Here is a 22,933-nt window from a genome sequence, read left to right as displayed (position 1 = left end):
GTACCATGCAGCATGCAGAACTTCCCTGACCAGGGATTGAACCTGCACCCCCTGCAGTGGAAGTGCAGTCTTAACCACTGGACCACTAGGGAAGTCCAAAATATAGGTGGCTTTAATAGGAAGAACTTGGTTTGTGTGAAAGGGTAGAAAAAAAATTCATATTATGGAAAACCTGGAAGACAGCTAAGGAGTTTGGACATAGTTCAGCAGACGGTAGAGCTTCAGTGAGTATTTTCAGGTTGCACGATCAGAGCTGGAAGACCTGTGTTGTCACTCCCTCTGTAACAGGGCTTTGATTCATTTTTGCATTCACAACACTTAGCAAGGGACCTGGATTGATAAGTGCGTACTGAGTAAGTCAATTTTATTGGTAGTATTTAGAACAGATCATAGAAGACGAGAGGCAGGCCAAATTAGTTATAAGGCTATTGTATTAATGCTAAGAAGAAGTGAGGTCCTAAATGATAATTCTACGAGTAGAGATGGAGAGTAAGGGATGGAAGCAAGTGGTGAGTGGAAATAGAATTTAAGGGACAACTCCTGATTGTGGGGGGGGCGGGGGCTGTGCGGTTGGTAAAGGGCAGTGGAGATGGAAGAGATGGACATGGTAGTAGGTTACTTAGAGGGTGAGGATGTCATTGCATGTGTAGGGATTGCTGGATTGGGGAGGGTGGGGAATGTGTTGAGTTTAGCTTGGGATGTTTTAGGAAAAGCAACATAATGTTATGGTTAAGAGCACAGGGTTTGAAATGAGTGGACCCTGGGTCTGCTCTGTATCGTTAGCTGTGTGTGACCTCAGGCACATATATTTCTATGATTCAGTTTCCCCATTGGGAATAGGATAAGAATCCTACCAGTGTAGGAATAACCGAATTAATATTTGCAGAGTTTCTTAGAACAGTGCCTGCTACATTAAGGCTATATCATTATTTGCTAAATAAAATCCAATTACTAGGGAGTTTTTCAAATCTGTATCCAAATATAGAATAATGAAGGGGATTAAGGACAGAATATGAATGACTTGATTTTTAAGCTGGTGAGCTGCTTTTTTTTTTTCTGATATTCAGGAGTTTCTGACTAAAGAATATTCCTTTTGAGTTTAGCAGCACAATAGTGCTTTTCTGTCCTTGGCATTGCCCATTTCTTTTTCAATATTAATATTTGGGTATTTTTATATGATTTCTCAGTTTTTCACTGATAATTTTTGGTGCAGGATCCTAATCTGCTAGTAGTGCTGCTGTAATTCTTGTTGGCAGTAGATGTGATAAAGTACTAAAGCCACAATGAAGTCTTGAGTTTCGTATTCACAATGATGGTCCCTAGACAACACCTGTTAATTACCAAAGGCGTGTGTATATAACTTCTTTTGCCTAATTTTGCAGATATCTCTTAATTTGTAAAGACACCACTTTCACTCTGACTTCTGGGCTGCTTGTGAGGTTATTGGATAATTTGAAGTGGGGAGAGTTCTGATAGGGTAAGCCATAAACAGATGAAGACCAAAGTCATAGTATGATGTCCTTAGGGTGTTTCAAGGCTGCCATAAAGGTTTAGTTTATGATTTCCTGTACTAGGCTGTAACCAGTGCATGGGCTGTCTATGTTTTGGAAGAGAACTCTTTTTGATTAATTGCCAGTTATCAGGTTTTTAAAATTTTTATTATAATTAAAAAAAAATTAAGCGCTTCCCTTTCCAGCCCTCAGGGGAGATATAAGAAAAGGATTTGACTTAACCTTGGAGTATGGCTTACTGTCCAGTTACCAAGAAAAGCATAACCATGCAACATTTAGAAAACACTTGTTGAACTGTGTAAGTACACACGGGATCTTGGAGGTGGAAGAGATGGAATGGAATGAAGTAACCAGATCTTGTGGTGACCAGGACTGGGTAGGATTTTGGTTTGAAAAGAGCAGGTAGATTCTAGGCTCTTTTAGGTGGGAGGAACCAAGGCCCTGAGTAAGCAGGAACTTAAGAGTGTATGGTGAAGAGATTTACCTCCTAGAGCAGAGTGTAGGTGAGGGAAAGAAATGAAAAACTGGCTAGAGCAAGGCTTCTTTGTTATGTAGTGTCGACTGGAAAAAAAAAAAAAAAAGCACAGCGTAAGAGTTGTGAATTAAGTTTTATTTGGGGCAAAATGAGGACTGTAACCCAGGACACCGCCTCTCGGATAGCTCTGAGAAACTGCTCCGGAGAGGTAAGAGGGGAAGTCAAGCTTGCATTTTGCAGAAGGTTCACAAAAAGGTGGCTGCTAGTCACGAGGAGCAGATGTCTCCATTAATGATTTTAGTGCTTTTCTAGATATGAGAAGATGCAAGAAATTGGGCTCATAAAGTCTTCTCCTGAAAATATCTGACTATCTGAAGGCCTGCTCTGCCAGTTTTTCCCAGAGCACAGAGTGCCTCATTCCTGATCTCCACCCTCAATTCCTTTCAGGGTGTGTTGATGGTCAGCGGATGCAGTGGCTAATGACTTCATCCTTGTTGAGGCAGATGGCGAGTGGCAATGTTTAGTTGGCAGGAGTTTGGAAATACCATCTCCCAGTTTCCAGATCATCAAGTTTTGAGTGTTGGTAAGCTGTTGCAGGGAGACAGAGGGAGCATGATTTGGGGCAGCCTGTTCTAAAGGGTGAGAGGATCATCCCTTGTTCTATCAGTAGGAGTGAAATATGACTGTAAAATTGTGCTTGTATGCCTGAGCAATTTACTTTCCTCTTTTCCTCTCCCCCTTTCCCCCCTAAAAAAGAGTAAAAAGTAAAAGAAAACCAGAGAAAGAGCAGACATCTTTCTCTTTTATTGCCTTTTTAAAACCCAACTTAGTTATCCTTTTCACTATCTTATTTTTCTATTAATACTTCCTTCCTGTATATTTACATTTCTTTTCCCTCCAACACAGTTTGAAGCAATACTTTTATTATGACAACTGAAGTAGTTTGAGCAATGTGTTTGTGTATTCATTCTTATTTTACCTTAATCTAAACCATATGCTCCGGTGGCAACTGATGGGATTATTCCTAATGACTCTACATTTAAATAATTTCCAGAGCAGGAATTGTATTTTTCTCCTGTTTTCTTCGTCTAGATAGATACTGCTCCTGATGGTGAATATCCAGTGAGTGTCCTTGGAAGTACAGAGAAATGCATGAGTAAAACATTCAATTAGGCGAGATTTTTTCAACCATTTGCCTAGAAGATAATCCTTCCACAGGATGTAGGCAGGGTCACGACCTCTATCTGGAGGGTGGTATTTGATACTCTCTGAGTTGAGGCTACACAATTTACTACTTGTCCAGAACAGAAATATTTTCAGTAATTTGACCCTGGAATAAAAATTGAAGTTTCCTCAAAGCATAACCTTAAGTCATTTACAAATTTTAGGGTGTATCTTTAGAAAAACTTAAGAATTTCTGATTGTTGAGTATTTTTCAATGTTTTTTGTCATCTATTTTTCTATCATTATTGCCCAGATAAATTTCTGTTGAATCACTGGTGGATTATAGGGGTCAGTGATGAGTAGATACATCAAGTTGTATAATAGTAATAAAACTGATTACTGTTTATTTCAGTGTCATTTTCCATAATTCCATTGCTTTTCTTGTTTGTTTTTTTAATACTTACTTGGATCTTACTTCCAAATTTCTTTCTAAAAACTCTTTGTCCTTCAATTTCCTCAGCCATGGTGGAAGTGATTGGATTATTTCTACACTATTTGTAGACTGTAGTGATTTAATCTGAAGGACTTGCAGATGCTTTGAGGAGAGCAATAATCCATCATTATAAAATGCTTATTAGCTCTGTGCCCATGTGGTCTCACTCTACAGTGTGCACAGTTTTTCCCCCCAACAGATCTGTAAGTTTTGCAGTTGACAGAGGTAATTACTTGTGACCAAAGGGTGAGAAAATCTTTAGATAATTTAGTAGGAACAGAAACTACCCTCCAAGAATGAATTAACACATTCATCTGTGCATAACAGTCTGTGATACAAAAACTATGATTTGCTTTGTTAGCCAAAAGTGAATGAGGGTTGAAGATGCTTTTTGAAGTGGAGTGCCCACTGGTAGTCCATTTGATAGTGAAGGAGCCTGGCACCCAAACAGGTGACAGTCACACAGCAGGTGGGGGTTATAGAATACTCAAGACCAAATAGATGTAAATTTGGACAATTTGTGGGCTTCACTGATGTCTGTACATAAGAATTTATTAATGGGATGGGGGTTAGTGCAATGACTAGAGTCGTCAGTTTTCCAACTCTTTCAGTCTGGTTACCTTCGCTCTGTACGATACTGTCTCAAAGCTCTATTTTTCTGCCCAGAAACTATAATATGGCAAAATAAATATAGATATTAAGCTTGGAAGCCCAGACAGTGGGTAGGTTCACACTAAAATCTTTTGGATGAAGAAAGAATTAGAAACCAACTTATCCCTTTTAGTTCGAGGAACACAGTTTGCTTCATTTAATTTGGTTTGTTTTATTAGAAAGCATACGAGAGATCTTGCCCTGAAGGACAGCTTGCAGGGTTGTCTCTTTTGTTTTACCTTTTCCCCAGGCTTCTCTGAATTGATAGTGGACCACTTCTTCCTCCAGAGGCTCCTGGGGAAAAGGATATTTCAGAGCCATCTTTATAACTAGAGTTAGTGTAGACAGTGTGTCAGTAGATTTTCTTCTTTAGTTGGCATCCCTCCACCAAATTTATGTGATTGAGAAACTAACACTACCTATGGTTCAGCTTTTTATTACAAAGGCCGTGTCTGATTGAGGCCTGCAATTCCCTAGTGTCTTCATTTGCCAAAACACCCAAATCACCATTTTAATCCAAGTATTACGAGAGGGAATATTTTCTTTGGAGGGTTCTGCAAGCCCTTGAACTAAGCAACAGCCAGTGAAGTCTGAGATATTTTTCTGACTGGAAAAAGCCTCTTTTATTAACTCTTCACTCATGAGTCTTGCAGATGGTCAAGTTAAAATATTGTGATTATTAGGTTATAGGCTATACACTATTATTTATTTGTCTTCCTAAGAACTGTCCTCCTTTGAGAAGCTCTACATTTGGTCCTATGATGAGGTCATTGGTCAAAACAAGGAATTGCCTCTAATAACAGTTATTTTTTTTCCCAAAAACCACACCCACATTTAAAGTTTATAAATACCATTTTTGAGGGTATTTGAAAAGAATGTGCTATCCTGATGGCAATTTCAGAAGCAAAATTCTAAAACAAAGATTTTTCAATAAGGAAAGCATTGCTGAAAAAATAAGGGCATAATTTGGCCAAGGATTTAACCACTAGTTTATTAGTTTGTTGTAATTAAGACAATTTGTTTGTGCATTTACACAATAAGCATATCTGAAGACAGGCAGGGTGAGGGGAGCATTGTAGCCTTTGGAAGTAAAGTTTGCGGAATGTCCGTCTGTGAGAAATCTCCCAGGATAACATACAGTTGTTATTCATCTGGTAGGTGGCCATATCTCTAAATGTACATGCTTACATAGATTGTGTGGTCTGCCCTTGGCCCTTTTTTTTTTCCAAGTTAAAGTTTAATGGTGCTTACTTTATGGTTGCCCTCATTGTTTTTCATTTGGAGGCCACTAACAACTCAAGTCCTTTCCACTGAAAGGGAAGGGGATGACAAGAAAGGTTAAGAGACACAGTTTAGAAATGAGAATGAAAGGACAGATTCATTAAAATTTCAGAGGATCAGAACAGAGACTATTGCACTAGCTGCTATACTTTCCAGTATGAATGCAGATCTAGGAAGCACATGAATTCAATAACTAGTTGTGGGTCCGATGGTGACTTTTTGTCAGATCTTCAGGAACTGTGAGATGCAGCTTGGTATAGAGAAAAGAACATATAATGTAAGTCTCAGCTTCCATTAATTTAGCTGAGACTCTGCCACTAATCAGCTATATAATTGCGGATGAAAGATTTAATTTTGGAGTCTGTGATCTTTAATATTGGGATTTTAAATACTTTCCCTCCCTACTTCATGAGTTATATAGAAACTTAACGTCTATGAAAGCAGTTTGAAATATGAGAAGTTTTGAATAACGTGTACCTCTGTTGTACGTTTCGCTTTGTTTTGCAGTCATTGCTTATTTATTTGTTTCCCATTCTAAGCTATAGGCTCCTTGAAGCTTTATTATGTGTTTCAGGATCCTTAGCACATAGCACAGCTGGGCTCAGTCATTTAGATGAGTGAATATTTGTGTGAATGAACTAATCGAGAAACAAAGGAAAATAGTTAATAGGATAGAGGGTATTGCACATTAATCACAAGAAATAATGTAACTCTGAAAATAATAGTAATGGAAGTGCCTTGTTTTCATACAATTAAGAATTTTGGAGAATTCTCCTGAAAAATTGAAATACTCTGTAATTAATCAACTAATGTGGACTAACTACTCTCATTTAATAATTGTTAAATAGTGTAAGCTCAGATTTTAAATGATATTTTGTGTTCATATTATATTCTTTGTTTGTTTCTCATATGATACCTTGTTTCTTATCCAGTTGGAAGTTAATTCGATAAGTTTATGAAAAGAGGGCATACTCATTTAATCATATAAAGGGTTAACACAACTGTAATTTAACTTCATAGGGCAATTGAAAATTTCCCATTTAGTATTTGGAAAATGTTAACTCTAAAACCATTAAATGTAATGGCATTAAAATGTTTCTTTTATGTCAGCTATCCAAATAAAAACACTTTTACTATTCCTTTAATTCCTAATTTGTAAAAAATGGTTGGATCCTGGCATCTGGCTGTGTGATTTGGGGGTGGAGAGATGGTGCTTCCTCTTCTCTCTTCTCTCTTCTCTCATGCTGTGTTGGCTGCGTGTGCTGTCCTTTTCTGCATGGATGAAGTGAGGGTGCCATGTATCTGTTACACAGCATGCTCCTTAAATCTCTTTGCAAGTGCCACTCCCAGATTTCTTCTGTTTTTCTTTCTTTCATTGCACTCTTTACAAGTCCAGCTTGTGTGGGCATGTACCCACATTCAGTGTGCATGTGTTTTGTGCCTTCAATTTAGGCAGCTATTTTTGAAAAGAGTCTCTTGTGTTTATTTATTTGTTTTGAATTGCTCAAGATTGCTAGAGAGCTCAGCATATAATAGGATGAGGAAAACCATGCAGTGACTGAGATCCTGTTATTGTCAGATGTTTCACTTCACTAGAGTCTTTGATCTCTACATTAGAAGCTTACATCCAGGATTAATGAGTCTAAGTGATGGATGAGTTATGTTTATTCTAGCTGCTGAAAGGTTGTTTCTTTCAAACTCCTCTCTCTTCTCTCTCTCTTTTCTCTCTCTCTCTTAATGTATTTTTGAGAGCATGGCATCGAAGGAATCCACCTAACATTTATGCCAGGGTTTTAATGATTCTGTGCAAAGAATTTTAAGAAAATATTTTTGTGGCTTGGTGTAGAATACATCCGATAATTTCCTGTTGGGGAAACACATGAATCAGATGGTTATTGAATATGTATGTTACTCGTTTTGTGGCCTTTCTGTAGTTTGATTTTGAAATTCTAAACTGACCACCCCTGTTGTTGACCACCCCTGTTAACTCAGAGTGCTTCTGAATATATTTACTCCCTTTCTGCTTGCTGCCCCTCAGCTTTGAGGCATATACTCTGGACATCCAAATTAACCTTAGTGTTATCCTAGGGATGATATCATTAGAAAGTAATTGATAACTACACTGAATCATGTAATACTCAAGACCAAATAGATGTAAATTTGGACAATTTGTGGCCTTCACTGATGTCTATAATTAAGAATTTATCATCTTGTATTCCAATAAACTGAATTTGTATAGCTCTTACCAGCTTTTGAGTATTAATAAAAGTATATTAACAGTAAAAGCTCGTGTTTTACTGGCTTACTGCCCCAATCCTCAGATTACATGATTTCCAGACTCTCAAATTCCTTTTCTCACCTAGTAATTTTCAGGAATACTCAGGGACTGTCTCATACATTTGCAGAGAAATGGCTCCTGCTGATGTCACCACTGCCTCTCTGGGGCGTGCAGTTCTTTCTGTTGCTCAGCTGGGAAAAATATTTTGCTATTGATGTCCTATCCAGAGGTGAGATAAAAGACCAAGCTACAGATTTTCAAAGGAAGTTTGCAAAAACTAATTACACAATTCTTATATTCCACATGGATAAACCAGTTTGGCTATGGAGAGAGGATTTTGTGAGAAGGATTCTTTGGGCGAGCTTTGCTGTGAGTCTTACATCTTTACATAGAGTGATGGCGGACTGTCATGGGAAGAAGTGAATCTTGGTACGATTTTCCTGTAGTTATGGGGGCGCATAGTGGTCTGGTGCCTTACTCATCCTTTAGGAAGTTGATGTAGCCTGTAACACTTGGAACAGACAGCTGATCCTCTAAGGGGGTGACTGTATTTCTAATTGGTGGCATGTCAAAAATGTGTGAATGCCAAGGACCTGTTGGGGAACCCAGGGTAGAAATGTTTACCTGTGGTCATTTAAAAAAGGGATCATGCCAACAGGGTAGGGGACCCATTAGTAAGAGACTGTGGGGTATATTCCTGGGTTTGGCAGCTGATAAGGGTCAGGAGTGGCTAGCCAAAGGCGAGACACTGCCGCATTAGGGAAGCCATAGTTAGAGGGGTTTAGCGGAGTGAGTTTCTAAAGAACCTATATAAATACCCACAGGAGTGAGTTGGTGTTAGCCGCTTCCCTGGCCAGAGAACAAGAATCTTTTGTTGTTAAGTATCAAGTGAGAATTTTCCTTCCCAGTAACCCACAGTAATCCTGGAAAGTGGTTATTAACAGGAAGGAGTAAATGGGAAATGAGGTATGTGGAAAAGAAAAGAAGCCAGCTAGGATTTACCCTTTACAGAGAATAGTTCTCCCCTGCACCAGTATGGAGTGGGTGGGTAGGAGATTTAGAGACTTTCATTTCCTGAATGTCCAGAAAAGACCTGGGGACTGCCCAGAGTCTCATCGTGAGAGCGAGTGAAGGACTGTTCCCACTGAGCAGATCTAGAGGGACAATGGGAGGTAAAAGTCAACTGGCTCTTATCATGACATTCCATGTTTAGGGTACCAGTTGTTGTATTTGACATTATCAATCCAGACTTCTCACTTGACCAAAGCTGATTTGTAATCATTGACAAAGCATGCAGGTGAGACTTTTCTCCCTTTGTGTTACACCCTCTAAAAGGATCCCAAAGAAGTTTTGTTTTGTTTCCTCAGCGCTTTGCGAAGTTCAGTGGAAGAGCTTTCATGGGTTTTCCTTAGAGCTATTTTTATTTCAGGCCCTCCAAGCTGAGTCAGGGACACATTTGAGAAATTACTATCATACAGTCTGTACTCAGAAATCTAGTACAAGCTTTTATTTTTGTACTAGAGTACCTCTCAATTTTAAATATGCGTGTGCACTGTCTCATCAAGAAGAGTGTGTAGTATCTAACATTGCCCAAGCTTGACTAGCATTATACTGAGTGCTCTTTGCAAAGTGCTGACCGTGAGGCAGCAACAAATTCAGGAAGATGCTAAGTAAAAATTCAAATTTGAGAGTAGCAGTTTAGAAAAGGATACCATGCCGTTTAAGATTAATATTGGCAAGCTATGACTGCAGTTTGAAGAGCCCATGCTTTTCTTTTTCTGCGGTGAACTGAATGATTGCTACTGAAAGCGTGGACTATGGCGCAGCAGCACCAGAGTCAACTGATGACGTGTTAGAAATGCAGAATCTCAGGCATGGCCTGGACCTACTGAATAAGAACCAGCATTTTCACAAGATTCCCAGGTGTTACTTGTGCATCTTAAAGTCCGAGAACACCTGATCTAGAGAATAACATCTCAAATCATCTTTGATACCAACATTCTTGTCAAATTGTTGCTTGGGTAGAATTTCAGCTTTTAGTGAACAGAGAACGAACCAGTTACCTATGTGGCTTAGTGCCAACTATAACAATAATGTCATACAGTGAACTGTCATCTTGGCATTGTTGGGAAATGGTGTCCAGGTGGACAATTTGTCAGCTCTGGCAAGGTCAACATCCTGCTTAAAGCAACGTCAGTGGGCACCACAGGTTACTATTTCAGAACCAAAGGGAAAAAGTGGAGGGAAACATTCTTGGAACATAATTTTTTTTTTTTCCCTTCTCAAAATATCATGAGTAATGTATGGGGCAAGGGAAATATGGGAAATGGGTCATACTTTAAACATTTTTTTTAAAAGATAATTTGACCTGATTTAATAAAGTGCTTGCACATTTATTAGTTGGAATTTTCTGTGTTTGCATTTTGGAATCATATCTGCTACGGTGGAATCCTTTTTCCTCTGTGTTCTAATCATGTGGATTTGGGCACATTACCAAAGTGCCCCAAGCCTGAGTTTCCACGTGTGTGAGCGAGCATCAGTACCACCTACCTTGCGAGGCTGTTTTGAGGATTAAATGGGGAAGTGTACCCTCTAAGGGATAGCTCTGCTTACTGTTGTCAGTGTACTCATGAAAATCATCATTAGATCATTAAACAAGGTTTTAATCACATGATGGATTTCTGAGTTCTTGAAAGGAACTCACATTAAAAAATATTAAAAACACAGAACTGACTTAATTTAAAAGGAATCATCCCCATTATTAGGGCATTATAGCATTGTACTAGAAAAACTAGTTAATAGGTTTCTTTTTTTGTTTTTAAATTCAAGATAAAACATTTTTTTTTTTTTTTTAAATTTTTTTATTTTAAATTTATTATTTATTTATTTATTTATTTTTGGCTGTGTTGGGTCTTCGTTTCTGTGCAAGGGCTTTCTCTAGCTGCGGCGAGCGGGGACCACTCTTCATCGCGGTGCGCGGGCCTCTCACTGTGTCGCGGCCTCTCTTGTTGCGGAGCACAGGCTCCAGACGCGCAGGCTCAGTAGTTGTGGCGCACGGGCTTAGTTGCTCCGTGGCATGTGGGATCTTCCCAGACCAGGGCGCGAACCCGTGTCCCCTGCATTGGCAGGCAGATTCTTAACCACTGCGCCACCAGGGAAGCCCAACATTTTTTTTTTATAGCTACTTTTTATTTTTTATTTATTTATTTATTTTTTTTGGCTGTGCAAGATAAAACATTTTTATGTCAGTGACTGACAAGTATTCTGCAAGCACAGATGGCCTTCGGGAAGCTCACCCTGCTGCCATCTGAGCTGCTGCTACTGTGGAATATGGGTTCCTTCTGGAGAACTTTGTGCTCTTACTGATGGTTGCTTGTGGAGAGTTCCTTGTTTCTACCCCCCTGGTACCAGGGCATGATAACCTGTAGGTGGTGAGTCTCTGTTTTTTTCTGATCCACTGGGAAAAGAGGGAAAGAGGCATTCCCAGCTTAGATACTTCAACTATAAATGGTTTAAATGTACCAAGAACTAATTTGAGCACATGGGAAATATATGACTTCGGTGGGAAAAGGCATTCTATGTCCCATATGCCCTAATCATACTTTAAGATCAAAACTGACATGAGGTGAACTTTTAGAACAAAATCCGCTTGGAAACTGAAGAATCTCTTTTTCTAATTGATCAGATAGACCATTTAACAGATGATATGAAATTTAGTGGACTTGGAAGTTGGTCTCTTGCTTCCATTAGGTCCATTTCACCGTGTGCAGCTCCAGCTCTAAGCCCATCATGGTAATCTGGCCCTCTTGCCCCAGATGGCTTTGTGAGCTCATGGCCAGGCCATTCAGCATATGGCATCCCCCTGTTAGCCACACAGCCTCAGCTGGCATAGTTGGGCAAATGACAGGATTTGGGTTTGATTTTGTGGGCAGAGGCATTCTCTTTACTCTGCTAGACCCAAACAAGGAAGGTCTTAGTCTCCTGATGGCTCTCCTATAGGGAGCTGTGGATGAAGCTGACATTCTGGGCAATGAAATGGAGAGACTGGAAAAACCTGAATCTTTGATGATGTCTTAGACTTTCTGGATTACCTAAACCTGAAGCTTCTCCTACCCCTGTGTCTCCTGTTTTATGGAGGGATATCTTTCTGTGTCATTTAAACCACTATGAATTGGGTTTTCCATCTCTTGCCTTTAAAACCTCGTAACTGATACAATAATAAGAATAAAGTCCTTCTAACACAGCATGTGGACAAAATCTTTTAGGATCTTGTAGTACGTAAGAGTCATGAATTCTCTTATGATTGGAAAGTTTAGATAAGAGTTTTGTTTACTAGAATGTCTGACAAACTTTTATGCACTGTTGCAGCGAACTCTTCAGTTTGATTTCTCACAGGTTATTGATTATATTCTCTGATTGGTACAGTTTCCTCTCTCTCGTCTTCCCTGCTCTTTTGAAAAAGTTAGCTCGACCAGATGTGGTGCCCTCCTGGGCACTGCAGGGGCACAGGATGTGGATGGGAAGGAAGTAAACCTGTTGGTAATAAATTCCTTTCACTAAAAAAAGACTGGACCTGAATCCACCCAATTGATTGTGACATATGATGTGGAAGGCTTCTGAATGGTATGCTGAGCAGCGAGCTGGGTTCCTTTTCAGTTTACCAGAAGGGAAGTGTGGTACTTGATTGGCATCACAGCTGACTAGAATGTGGGTTTTATATCCTTTACAGGATACAGCCTGCTGACAAAAATCTAACTCTCTTTTTGCATACTTCTACATCCTAAGTTGTCTGAATATCTACTCTTTTTTGCCAAAGGTCATTTTGACTCTTAATGCTTTATCTCTGCTGTAAAATTCAACATTGAAAATAAAGTTATTATCCAGAATGGAAATTGAGATTTGTACATTTTGATTGGAACAGACAGGACCAACCTGTTGCTGAAAGTTCTCAGCTTTAGGGAGTTTGAATACTTTCTTAGAGAGTGTTACTTTTTTTACGCTAAGTTCCTTATAAGCGCTGGCCAACATTTTAAGATAATGTTCTGATTTTTCAATGCTGTGTAACAAACCAACTCAAATATTAGTGGCCAGAAACTGGACCATTTATTTTACTCATGAATGTGCAATTTGGGTTAAGGTTCAGTGGGGACAGCTCACCAACTGTTCTACTCCATGTCCGCTGGGGTGACTTGAAGGCTGGGAGCTGCAGTCATCTGAAGGCTCATTCACATGTCTCCTGGTTGATGCTGGAAAGACTCAATAGGAGGCTGGCATTGGGTTCCTTGGGCATTGCTTTCTCTATGTTGTCTCTTCAGCACGGTCCTTTAGGGTAGTCAGACTTCTTACATGTAGAATCAGGACTTCCAAAGTTCATGTCCCAAGTGAAAAAAGAGCCAGGAAGAAGCTGTATTGCCTTGTTTGACCTAGTCCCTGAAGTCAGAGTGCACTATTACTGCTTTATTTATAGCGGAAGTGAGTCACTTAGACCAGCCATATTCAAGAGGTAGGGAATTGGGTTTCATTTTTCTTTCTTTCTTTCTTTTTAAAGCTTATTTGTTTTGTTATTTTAAATGTTAACATTCTATTATATTTAAAGTTTGTTGAGTATAGGGACTATGTCACTGCACTTAACCAGGCTTTGAATGCAGTAGGAATAGAGTAAACCTTGTTTTTAGACAGTATATACACTGCACAGTTTTTTCCTTACAACTTTATTGGGGTATAATTTACATACCATAAAATTCACTAATTTTAACTAAATAATTCAGTGTTTTTTTTCAGTGAATGTATGCAGTTGTGCAGGTATTAGCACAATCCAGTTTTAGAACATTTCATGACCGTAGTAGAATTCCTCATGCCCATTTACAGTTCACTGACAGTCCCAGGCAATCACTTAATCTACTTTCTGTCTTTCTAGATTTGCTTTTTTGGGATATTTCATATAAATGGAATCATATATTACATGTCATTTGTTTTTGGCTTTTTTTCACTTAGCACAATGTTTTTGAGGTTCATCCATGTTGTAACATGAATCAGTATTTCATTCCTTTTTATTGCTGAATAGTATTCCATTGTATGGACATAGCATATATAATATTTAACCATTCACCAGTTGATGGACATTTGAGTTGTTTTCTGCTCTTTGGCTATTCTGAATAACTGCTGCTACAAACATTTGTGTACAGGTTTTTATGTGGACATATGTTTTCACTTCTCTTGAGTATACATCTAGGTGTGAGGTTGCTGGGGTATATGATAAATGTATGTTTAACTTTTTAACAAAATGCTTGTTTTTCAAAGTGGCTGCACCATCTGCATTTCTGCCAGCAATTTACGAAGGTTCTTGTTGGAATAAATCTTTTTAAAGTGCTTTGAAGGTAATTCTCTGGGTTGAATGAGAGCAGGTTTGTGAATGAATTTAGTTTGTGGGCAAATAAATCTGTCATTTTCAGGCAATAGATGGGGGAGTGTGGCTGCTTTCATAAGAAAGATGAAACAGGAAAAGTAGAGAAAATAAAGTGGAGGGAAAGAGGGACAACCCTATCCTTAATCCTTTGAACAACTATGGTATAATTTTAGTTGTTATTGTTGATGTTGTTTGTTTTTTGTTATTCTTTAATTGAGATAATTGACAGATAGCATTATATTAGCTTGAGTGTACCACATAATGGTTAAATATTTGTGTATATTGTGAAATGATCACCACAATAAGTCTAGTTAACCATCACCTTACACAGTTAGAAAAATTTTTTTTCTTATGATGAGAACTTTTAAGATCTACTCCTTTAGCAACTTTCAAATATATAACACAGTATTATTAACTGTAGTCACCATGCTGTACATTACATCCCTAGGACTTATTTATTTTATAACTGGAAGTTTGTACCTTTTGACTCCCTTGACCTATTTTGCCCGCCTCTCACCCACTGCCTCTGGCAATCACCAATCTGTTCTCTGTATCCACCTTTTTTTCTTTTTTTTTTTTTAAGATTCCACATGTAAGTGAGATCACATGGTATTTGTCATTCTCTGATTTATTTCACTAATGCCCTCAGGGATGTCCATGCCCTCAGGATTTCCTTCTTTTTCATGGCTGAATGATATTCCTCTGTGTGTGTGTGTGTGTGTGTGTGTGTGCGTGTGTATCATATTTTTTAAAAATCCATTCATCCATCAGTGGACACTTAGGTTTTTTCCATATATTGGCTATTGTAAACAATGCTGCAGTGAACATGGGGGTTAGATATATTTCAAGTTCCTGTTTTCATTTCCTTTGGATAAATACCCAGAAGTGGGATTGCTGGATCTAATGATAGTTCTATTTTAAAATTTTGGGGAACCTCCATATTGTTTTCCATAATGGCTGTACCAATTTACATTCCCAGCAACAGTGCACAAGGGTTCCCCTTTCTCCATATCCTTGCCAACACTTGTTATTTCATGTTTTTTGATAGTAGCCATTCTAACAGATGGAAAGTAATAATCTCATTGTGGTTTAGATTTGCATTTCCATGATAATTAGTGATGTTGAACACCTTTTCATGCACCTATTGGCCATCCATAAGTTTTCTTTGGAACAACATCTATTCAGATCTTGTGCCCTTTGTTAATCGGATTTTTTTTTTTTTTTTTTTTTTTTTTGCTGTTGCATTAAGTCCTTTATATATTTTGGATATTATCTCCTTATTAGATATATATGATTTGCATATATTTGCTCCCATTTGGTAGGTTTCCTTTACATTTTGTTAATGGTCTCCTTTGCTGTGCAGAAGCTTTTTAGTTTGATGCAGTTCCACGTGTCTATTTTTGCTTTTGTTGCCTTTGCTTTTAGTGTCAAATACAAAAAATCATTGCCAAGACTGATGTTAAGGAGCTTACCCCCATCTTTTCTTCTGGGAGTTTTATGGTTTCAATTCTTACATTTAAGTCTGTTATTTATTTTGATTGATTTTTGTGTTTGGTGTAATAGTTTCATTCTTTTGCATGTAGCTGTGGGTTTCACCTTTTGATGGGAGGAGTGTTAATTTGAAGACATGTTTTAAAATGAGAGAGGTAGATATTTAAAGAACGATGTTAAGTATCATTAGGAAGTCGTGATAGTTTCTTACATATGATGTTGTTTCAAGGGCTCGTAATAAAAGCTTAGGTGTGGAAAAATAAAGTGATATATCCAATTTCTAATGGTGGACCAGGTTGGTGCTTTCTATATGGTAAGCATTGTCTTTGCCCTTTACATTTAATCTCATTTAAAACTCTCAAGTCATCATTTACAGCTATGTGACATGTTTTATTAAGGTGATTATTTTTCCCACTCTACAGCAGAAAAAAATTTAAGCTTAGGGAGGTTAAGGCAGCTGTAGACAGCAGAGGAATTGGGTTTGAACCCAGGTCTGTCTATTCCAGAATCAGCTCTCATAGTTCTTTGCTGTATACTCTCTAGACCCAGAGCATCCCTTTTATGGGTGGGTCCTCTATGAACAGTAGAAAATTTCCTTTATATGGAGCAAAACTTAGTCTGCCTATGTTCTTTTGATCCCTACAGTATATACTGGGCCATTGAGGCCAAGTCCAGGGCAAGTGTCTGGGATGAGATATGACTTCAGTCTGTAGATTGAGACAACTACAGAAATCAAACCTGGGAGTTGTCATTAGGTACTCAAGCAAAGCCAAGGGATACGAACAGCAGGTTGAAAAGACACAGGAGGATTCAAATAGTGAAAGCTAAGGCAATACTGAGGATCAAAAGTTCAAGCTCACACCATGAAGAGACATCCATTAGTACTGGAGGCATCATTAGTAGCAAAAAGGAAACGGGCAGAGATCTAGACAAACTGGAGCAAATGAACTAAAATAGAGGATGAGAAGTGCTATGACCAAGATGTAAACAAAGTGATGGGGGAGGAAGACTAGGAACAGGAGGCAATAAATGTGTGCTTGGCCACCCTCCACTTCGGACAGGGAGCTTTTGAGGACTTTATTTGGGTCCTGGATCCAGTATACCGAAGTGATTATTCTCAACTCTTGAGTGGGTCTTCCTGTCTAGAAACCTTGGTTTTAAACTTTCTAAAGACTTATAAACTAATTTTCGGATGACTTCATTCACCCAGTTTCATAAACAAAATACCTTATCTGAGTGAAATAATATTTAACGTTAGATTGTACACTTTCATGAAAAATCCAAAATGTATCAACTAGTGTAGAGGTTCATCTTTACATCTATGTATTTTATACTGTTTAAGTGGGAAGCCCCTGTCCCCAAGGTGTTTGGATAAAAAAGTGAGGAAATCAACCTTGAAATCCCTCTTCTTCCGTGGTTTGCTGTTCCCTCTTAATATCCTCCAAGAGACCTCCAGCTTTGCATTTATTATTGAGTTTCAAAGGAATTTAAATGAATTTCTACCATTTTATAGTCTGTGTGTACATTTCCTATTCACAGGTATACATGGACACTGTAATCTTCTAATCTAATCCTAAAGATTCTTGATTATATCACCTTACTAAGACCCAAGGTGATCTTGAATTGGTGCCTCATCATATTCTTACATGAGTTTTGTGATGGTGGTGCTTTTTATTCTTAAATACTGCTTTGCGTTGTAACTTTCCTTAAAATCAGTTTTTTCTTTTGACCAGACTCATTTCATGGAAGATTTGAACTGATTAACATAGATTCTCAAGTACAACAAAGACGTTGAATGGGAAACTCATGGTAATAGTACCTATCATAACCATAGTATGTGTTATATTATGTATCCCAGAAGGAGTGTGATTTAGATCATCTTAATTATATGCTTATATCTATACTTTATTTTTATCTCAATTAAATACTTAGTTTTCATTTGGTTATAACTATTATGGTACATATTTGTATATATATTCTGTATTTATATATATTCTGTTAGATTTCTAACTGATAGAAGAGCTAATTTCTCTTTCCTTCCTCCTTGGTTTAAGCCAGTATTTGGTAGGAATAGATCTGACTTTGAATTTCACCAGTGTGTTTGAATGTTTCTCATTGTATGGTTAATCATGGAGTTCCAAGCTCACCCTACACCTGTAATTATCTAGTTAGTGTGGTTTTAAAGGCTGCCAAATGAGGAATTCTTTCTGTGAGATTTTGGGTCATTCATCAAAACCAAGACAAAAATAGCAGATAAGAGCATATTTAAGAAAGAGTGACAAATCACTAGAGCTTTGAAAATGACTGATGAGAAATTAGTTTTAAATCTCATTCTTTAATATTCTTGAAGAAACTGAGCCTCAGAAAGTTCTAGCGATTTGCCCAGATCATTCAGCCAGTTATTAGGGTTTAATCTTCTAATTTCATAGTCCATATATTTTTCCTAAATTGTTCACAGCTCAACTTTTAGTTTCCTATACTAATGGAATTTTATAGGCAGTATAAAGCAGTGGATTGGTTAGTGGTTTCTGAGGGAATGTTAGAATTTTACATTATGCAGACCTTTTAAAGGTAGAACACAAACTGTCCATCATGGACAATCAGCCGTTTTGCTAAGTTAAATGTCAATGTTTAGGTCTGAAATTTACTGTGCAATATTTATGTTGTTAGGAGAACTCTGAGTTAAAGAAATGTGAAATATAGTTGGAAAATGTCGAGTTTAAATGAGTAGGAATTTATGTTTCAATGTTCTCTCTGCCTTTCCTAATAAGTTAAAATTATAGATAAATTTTGCCATGAATGGTGACTTTGTAAAACTTTTTGTGTATTTAGGCTCTTTTTGTTAGTTGTAGAGTGATTAGTATTCTCTTTTAAATATAAACCTGATTTGAGACATATAAGGCTTTTTTTATTAGTTAAACTAAATGAAAGACCTCAAAATAGCCATACATTAAAAAAAAAACCCACTAAATATATATCTTCTGTAACTTAAAACACCTCACTGTTATTTTCAGTCTGTCCCTTTTGTATGATTTGAATGTTACCGATTACTTTCTATTTTCTATTCTGTGGAGGTAGATATATCACGACTAAATGATTGGTTGTAGGAAAATATTTTTGGTTTGTGGAAATATAGAAATATATTATGAGGAAGAGAAGAGTGTTCAAAATTTTATGTTTCTCATATTTGTATTCTCAACTATTAAAAATCTTTAACTTTTTATTTTGAAATAATTTAAATTTTATAGATGATTTTCAAGAATAGCACAAAAATCTCCATGTACCTGTCACCAAGATTCACCAGTTACTAGCATTTTGCCAAGTTTGCTTTAGTACTCTTTCTCTTGAGAGTGAGTTGCCACCACCATGCTGGGTTTTTTTTAAACCCGTAAATACTGAAGTGTTTATTTCCTAAGACAGAGACATTCACTTATGTCACTACAGTATAATTATTCAAATCAGGAAATTTAACACTGATAGAACACTGTTACCGTAGACTTTCTTGAAATGTTGCTAACTGTCACAATAATGCCCTTTATAGAAATTTTTTCTTGACCTTGAACATGAACATCTGGAATGGTTCCTCCATCTTTTTTGTTTTTCATGACATTGACATTTTTGAAAAGTTTAGGCTAGCTGCTTTGTAGAATGTCCCTCAATTTGGGTTTGTCTGGTGTTTCCTTATGAATAAATTCAAGTTGTGAATTTTTGGCAGGAATTAAGGTACTTTGTCTCTTTACTGTTGTTGTAAACTTTGATCTCTTGATTAACATGGCATCTGCTCTGCTTCTCACTGTATTCCCTCCTTGGAATTAGTAAGTTCTTTGTGAGGGAAGGCTGTGTGTGTAGACGTCCTGTTTCTCATCAAATTTTCATCCACCGAGTTGAATGTCTCAATGATTCTAACAAGGAATATTTTTCATGCCTCTCAATCAGTTTACAAAAAGAAACACTAAAGAAGTAGTACTCAACAGAAAGAACATTTAATAATTTTCATGTTATCATTTGGGTAATACAAAGGTGGTGAGCATTAAACATTAGCTCATGGCACATAAAAATCAAAGGATGGAGCTTTGGTACTCTTCTGCTTAAGTACTGCTGTAACGTTTAAGCCTTCTTGAGTTCTCTTACAGGACTCCGGGCACACATTCTGTTCACTTGTTTCACATCACCATTTCCTCTTCCCATCCTTGTTCTCCTTTTGCTTTATTTTTAACCCTGTTTTAAAATTGTTTTCTCTTGCTGTGTTTTAGCATCTTTGTAAGATGTTTGATGATTCTGTTTTAGAACATGATAGTATAAGAAAAAAAAAAGAGACACATTTAGACTGTTTATAGGATACACAACTCTTCAGTCTTCATTGAGGACCAGCTGTTGAGTGATCAGTCATTGACAGGAACAGAAATATAGGGTTTTCATTAATGGCCCAGCTCAGTTCCTTAGAAGCCATCCTGATCTCCATCTCTTTTTTATTATTTAGTCTTGCACCAACATTCACTGTTTTGAAGCACTCTCTCATGGTTTTCCTAGTGTCTCAGTGAAATTATAACCTTGTCTAGGACATGTATTATATACTACTTACATGTATTATATGTTCTAGCATGCATCCTGCATATCATCTACAGAACACAACTATAGCATAGTAACCTCACATCTCTTAGTATCTAGTAAGGTGTGGTAAACAGGTAGTATGTGCTAGCTCAGTTCTTATGGAATGAAATGGAGAGTGACTGACAGCTCTAGGCTAGCCATTATTATTACTTACGACACTTGTGTTCCTGAGATGTAGCAGTATCTGCAAATCCTAAATCTACTTCATTGATATTTTATGGTCATTCAGATAAATTGTTAAGGGAAGACAAGGATCCTTTATCTTAAATCAAAGTAACCTGAACTTTCTCTGTAGTCAATAAAGATGAATATGAGTGACTCTGAACACAGCAGTTTTGGAGATGTCATTCCCTGGTTAATTGGAGTAAACATACTATTCCACTCCTCGGCTAGCCAGAAACGCTCTTGACAGGATCTACTATAAAGAAAATAGAAAGGAGTAACTCGAGGATATTTGGAATACGGTCCTGAGATGGCACAGAGCAGAAGTACCATTGCCCAAGGATGGGGTTGACACCATGTGAACCAGTACCATAAAGACTAACTGATAATTAGGCGATGTGTTCAGTTGTATGTCAGATAATTGGTGATTCTTAAGGAGCAAACTAAGGGGCTAGAATGATTTTCCAGACCTCACCTATAAAGACAATACAATGCCAGAGCATCCTATTAGATGTGCTATGTGGCCCAGAGGCCTTAGTTTCTACTTTGTAGACTATAAGTTAAATCAGAAGTAAAAAATATGAACTAATTTTAAATTTGTAAATTTAAATTTTACATTGTTAAATTATGAAGTAACAGTGTTAGAAAGGAGGAAAGAACTTCTGAAAGCGTATATTGAATGCATGCATTAAACATGCCCTCCACAATCTCTTAAAATAGTTAAATGTTTCTTACATTTCCTGGAAAACGGACATGCAGCCCTTGCAAAGAACTGTCACAAAGCTGTTGTCCCTTTGTTCTTTGTCTCAGCTCATTGGAGGCGGCTATCACACTTCTGTCAGTAACAGTGTCTTTCTAGTGCAGGGATTTTCAAAGAGGAGACCGGGTTTGAAAATGTTCGTCTATCCCTTGGGCATTTCCTCCCATGGGTGGCTCAAGAGACCACTCAAGACTTCCCACTTTTTTCACAAACAATAGAGGGGCTTTGATATTCAATAAATAAAGTATATACATTGGAATTATCTATCTTTATAATGCTAATAATAATACTAAACATTTAATATTTAATGCAAAATTCTGAAAACTTCTTTGACTAAGTAAGTTGATTTTAGAACATGTCAAGAAGAGAAAATATGACCTGGATCACCTTTCTCTCTCTCTCTCCCTCTTTCTTTTTCTCTCTCTCTCGCTCGCTCATATGCTGCCAGTTGGAATGGTTTAAAAAAATTAAAAATAAAAAAAGAAAGGGGATTATTTTAAAGCAGGGTAGCTGAAGCATTTGTCTTTTAGGATTCTAATATTTTTGTGTAAAGCTGTCTATCTCTGATGAGGTACCTAATTGCTTCTTGATAATGTAGAATAGTGTTTAAAATTATCCCCATATTTGTATTTAAAATGTTAATAAGTGATCACTGGGTGAGGACAGACATGAGTTCATTTGAGTTCAATGGGAAAAAGGCACTGTGTTAGTCTTGGATCTATTCAATACTATTAAATATTTGTTCAGTTTTAACCTCTTAGGGCTTAAATCTCCTTCTAAAAGGGACAATAGTAGGTATGATTATCTCAGTGCTGCCCCTTAGCTCTAGATTATTTTCAATCTACTTTAACCTTGACATGTGAAAAACAGATTCAACTTGTAGATATGCCATGAACTATAGTCTCTTGACAAATCAAGACGTATACACTTTTGTGTATACAGACATGTACTTTATAATTAAATAACATTGAATGTGATAAATGGAGGTCACCACTCAGGTTAATTCAGATACAAAAATCCCCTTTCTTTCACGCTAGGAAGCAGTTGCTTTAACCTTGTCTGTGTAGTCATAGATAAAAGCTATGAGTATTTGGGTTTATTTGATGGGAAGTTCTTGGCAGTTAATACCAAAGGGTTTTTCCATAGTTTTTTGTTGTTGTTGTTGTTGCATTTTGGTTTGTGCAGGAGTTGAGTTCAATTTAGGGGCAGAACTTCCCTTCAACTCTCAGTGGATTTCAGTCTTCTTTGCAGTGACAGTAGTTTTAAAGACCCCAAGAGGTACAATACTTTCATCGATAGTAATGGCATGTAGTAGTACAAATGGGAATTCTATTTAGAGTATAATTTGCATCCCTTGTCATTTTATCACATTCCGTATTTCTGTGATAGCTAATATAGAATAAAATTAAAATTTCATACTGTGGTTTTCATGGCCTTGCATGTTCTGGACTCTGCTTTAATCTCAGACCATTCTCTGTTGCCTTACCCTATGCTTTAGTCATGCTGGTCTTCTCCTTCCATCAACGTGTCAAGCATACTTCTGTTTTAGGATGTTTGTGCTGGCTGTTCTCCCTGCCTGGAACTCTTTTTCTAGATCTTTGAGTGGAAGTTAGGGGGTGAGTAGTTACTGTAATTCATGCCTCAGTCCTA

At 37.4% G+C, this 22,933-nt stretch overlaps 1 protein-coding gene across 1 annotated transcript in view; it reads left to right on the top strand.

Moving 5' to 3' along the window:
* ARHGAP42 (Rho GTPase activating protein 42) overlaps positions 1–22,933 on the top strand; it is a 291,265-nt gene that overhangs the window by 123,269 nt on the left and 145,063 nt on the right. The gene's annotated exons all lie outside the window — the stretch shown is intronic.

This window comes from Balaenoptera ricei, chromosome 8 (assembly GCF_028023285.1).
Source record: "Balaenoptera ricei isolate mBalRic1 chromosome 8, mBalRic1.hap2, whole genome shotgun sequence".
Lineage (NCBI taxonomy): Eukaryota > Metazoa > Chordata > Mammalia > Artiodactyla > Balaenopteridae > Balaenoptera > Balaenoptera ricei.
Note: the sequence above shows the minus strand (reverse complement) of the source record. Positions and strands in the feature narration are given on the sequence as shown.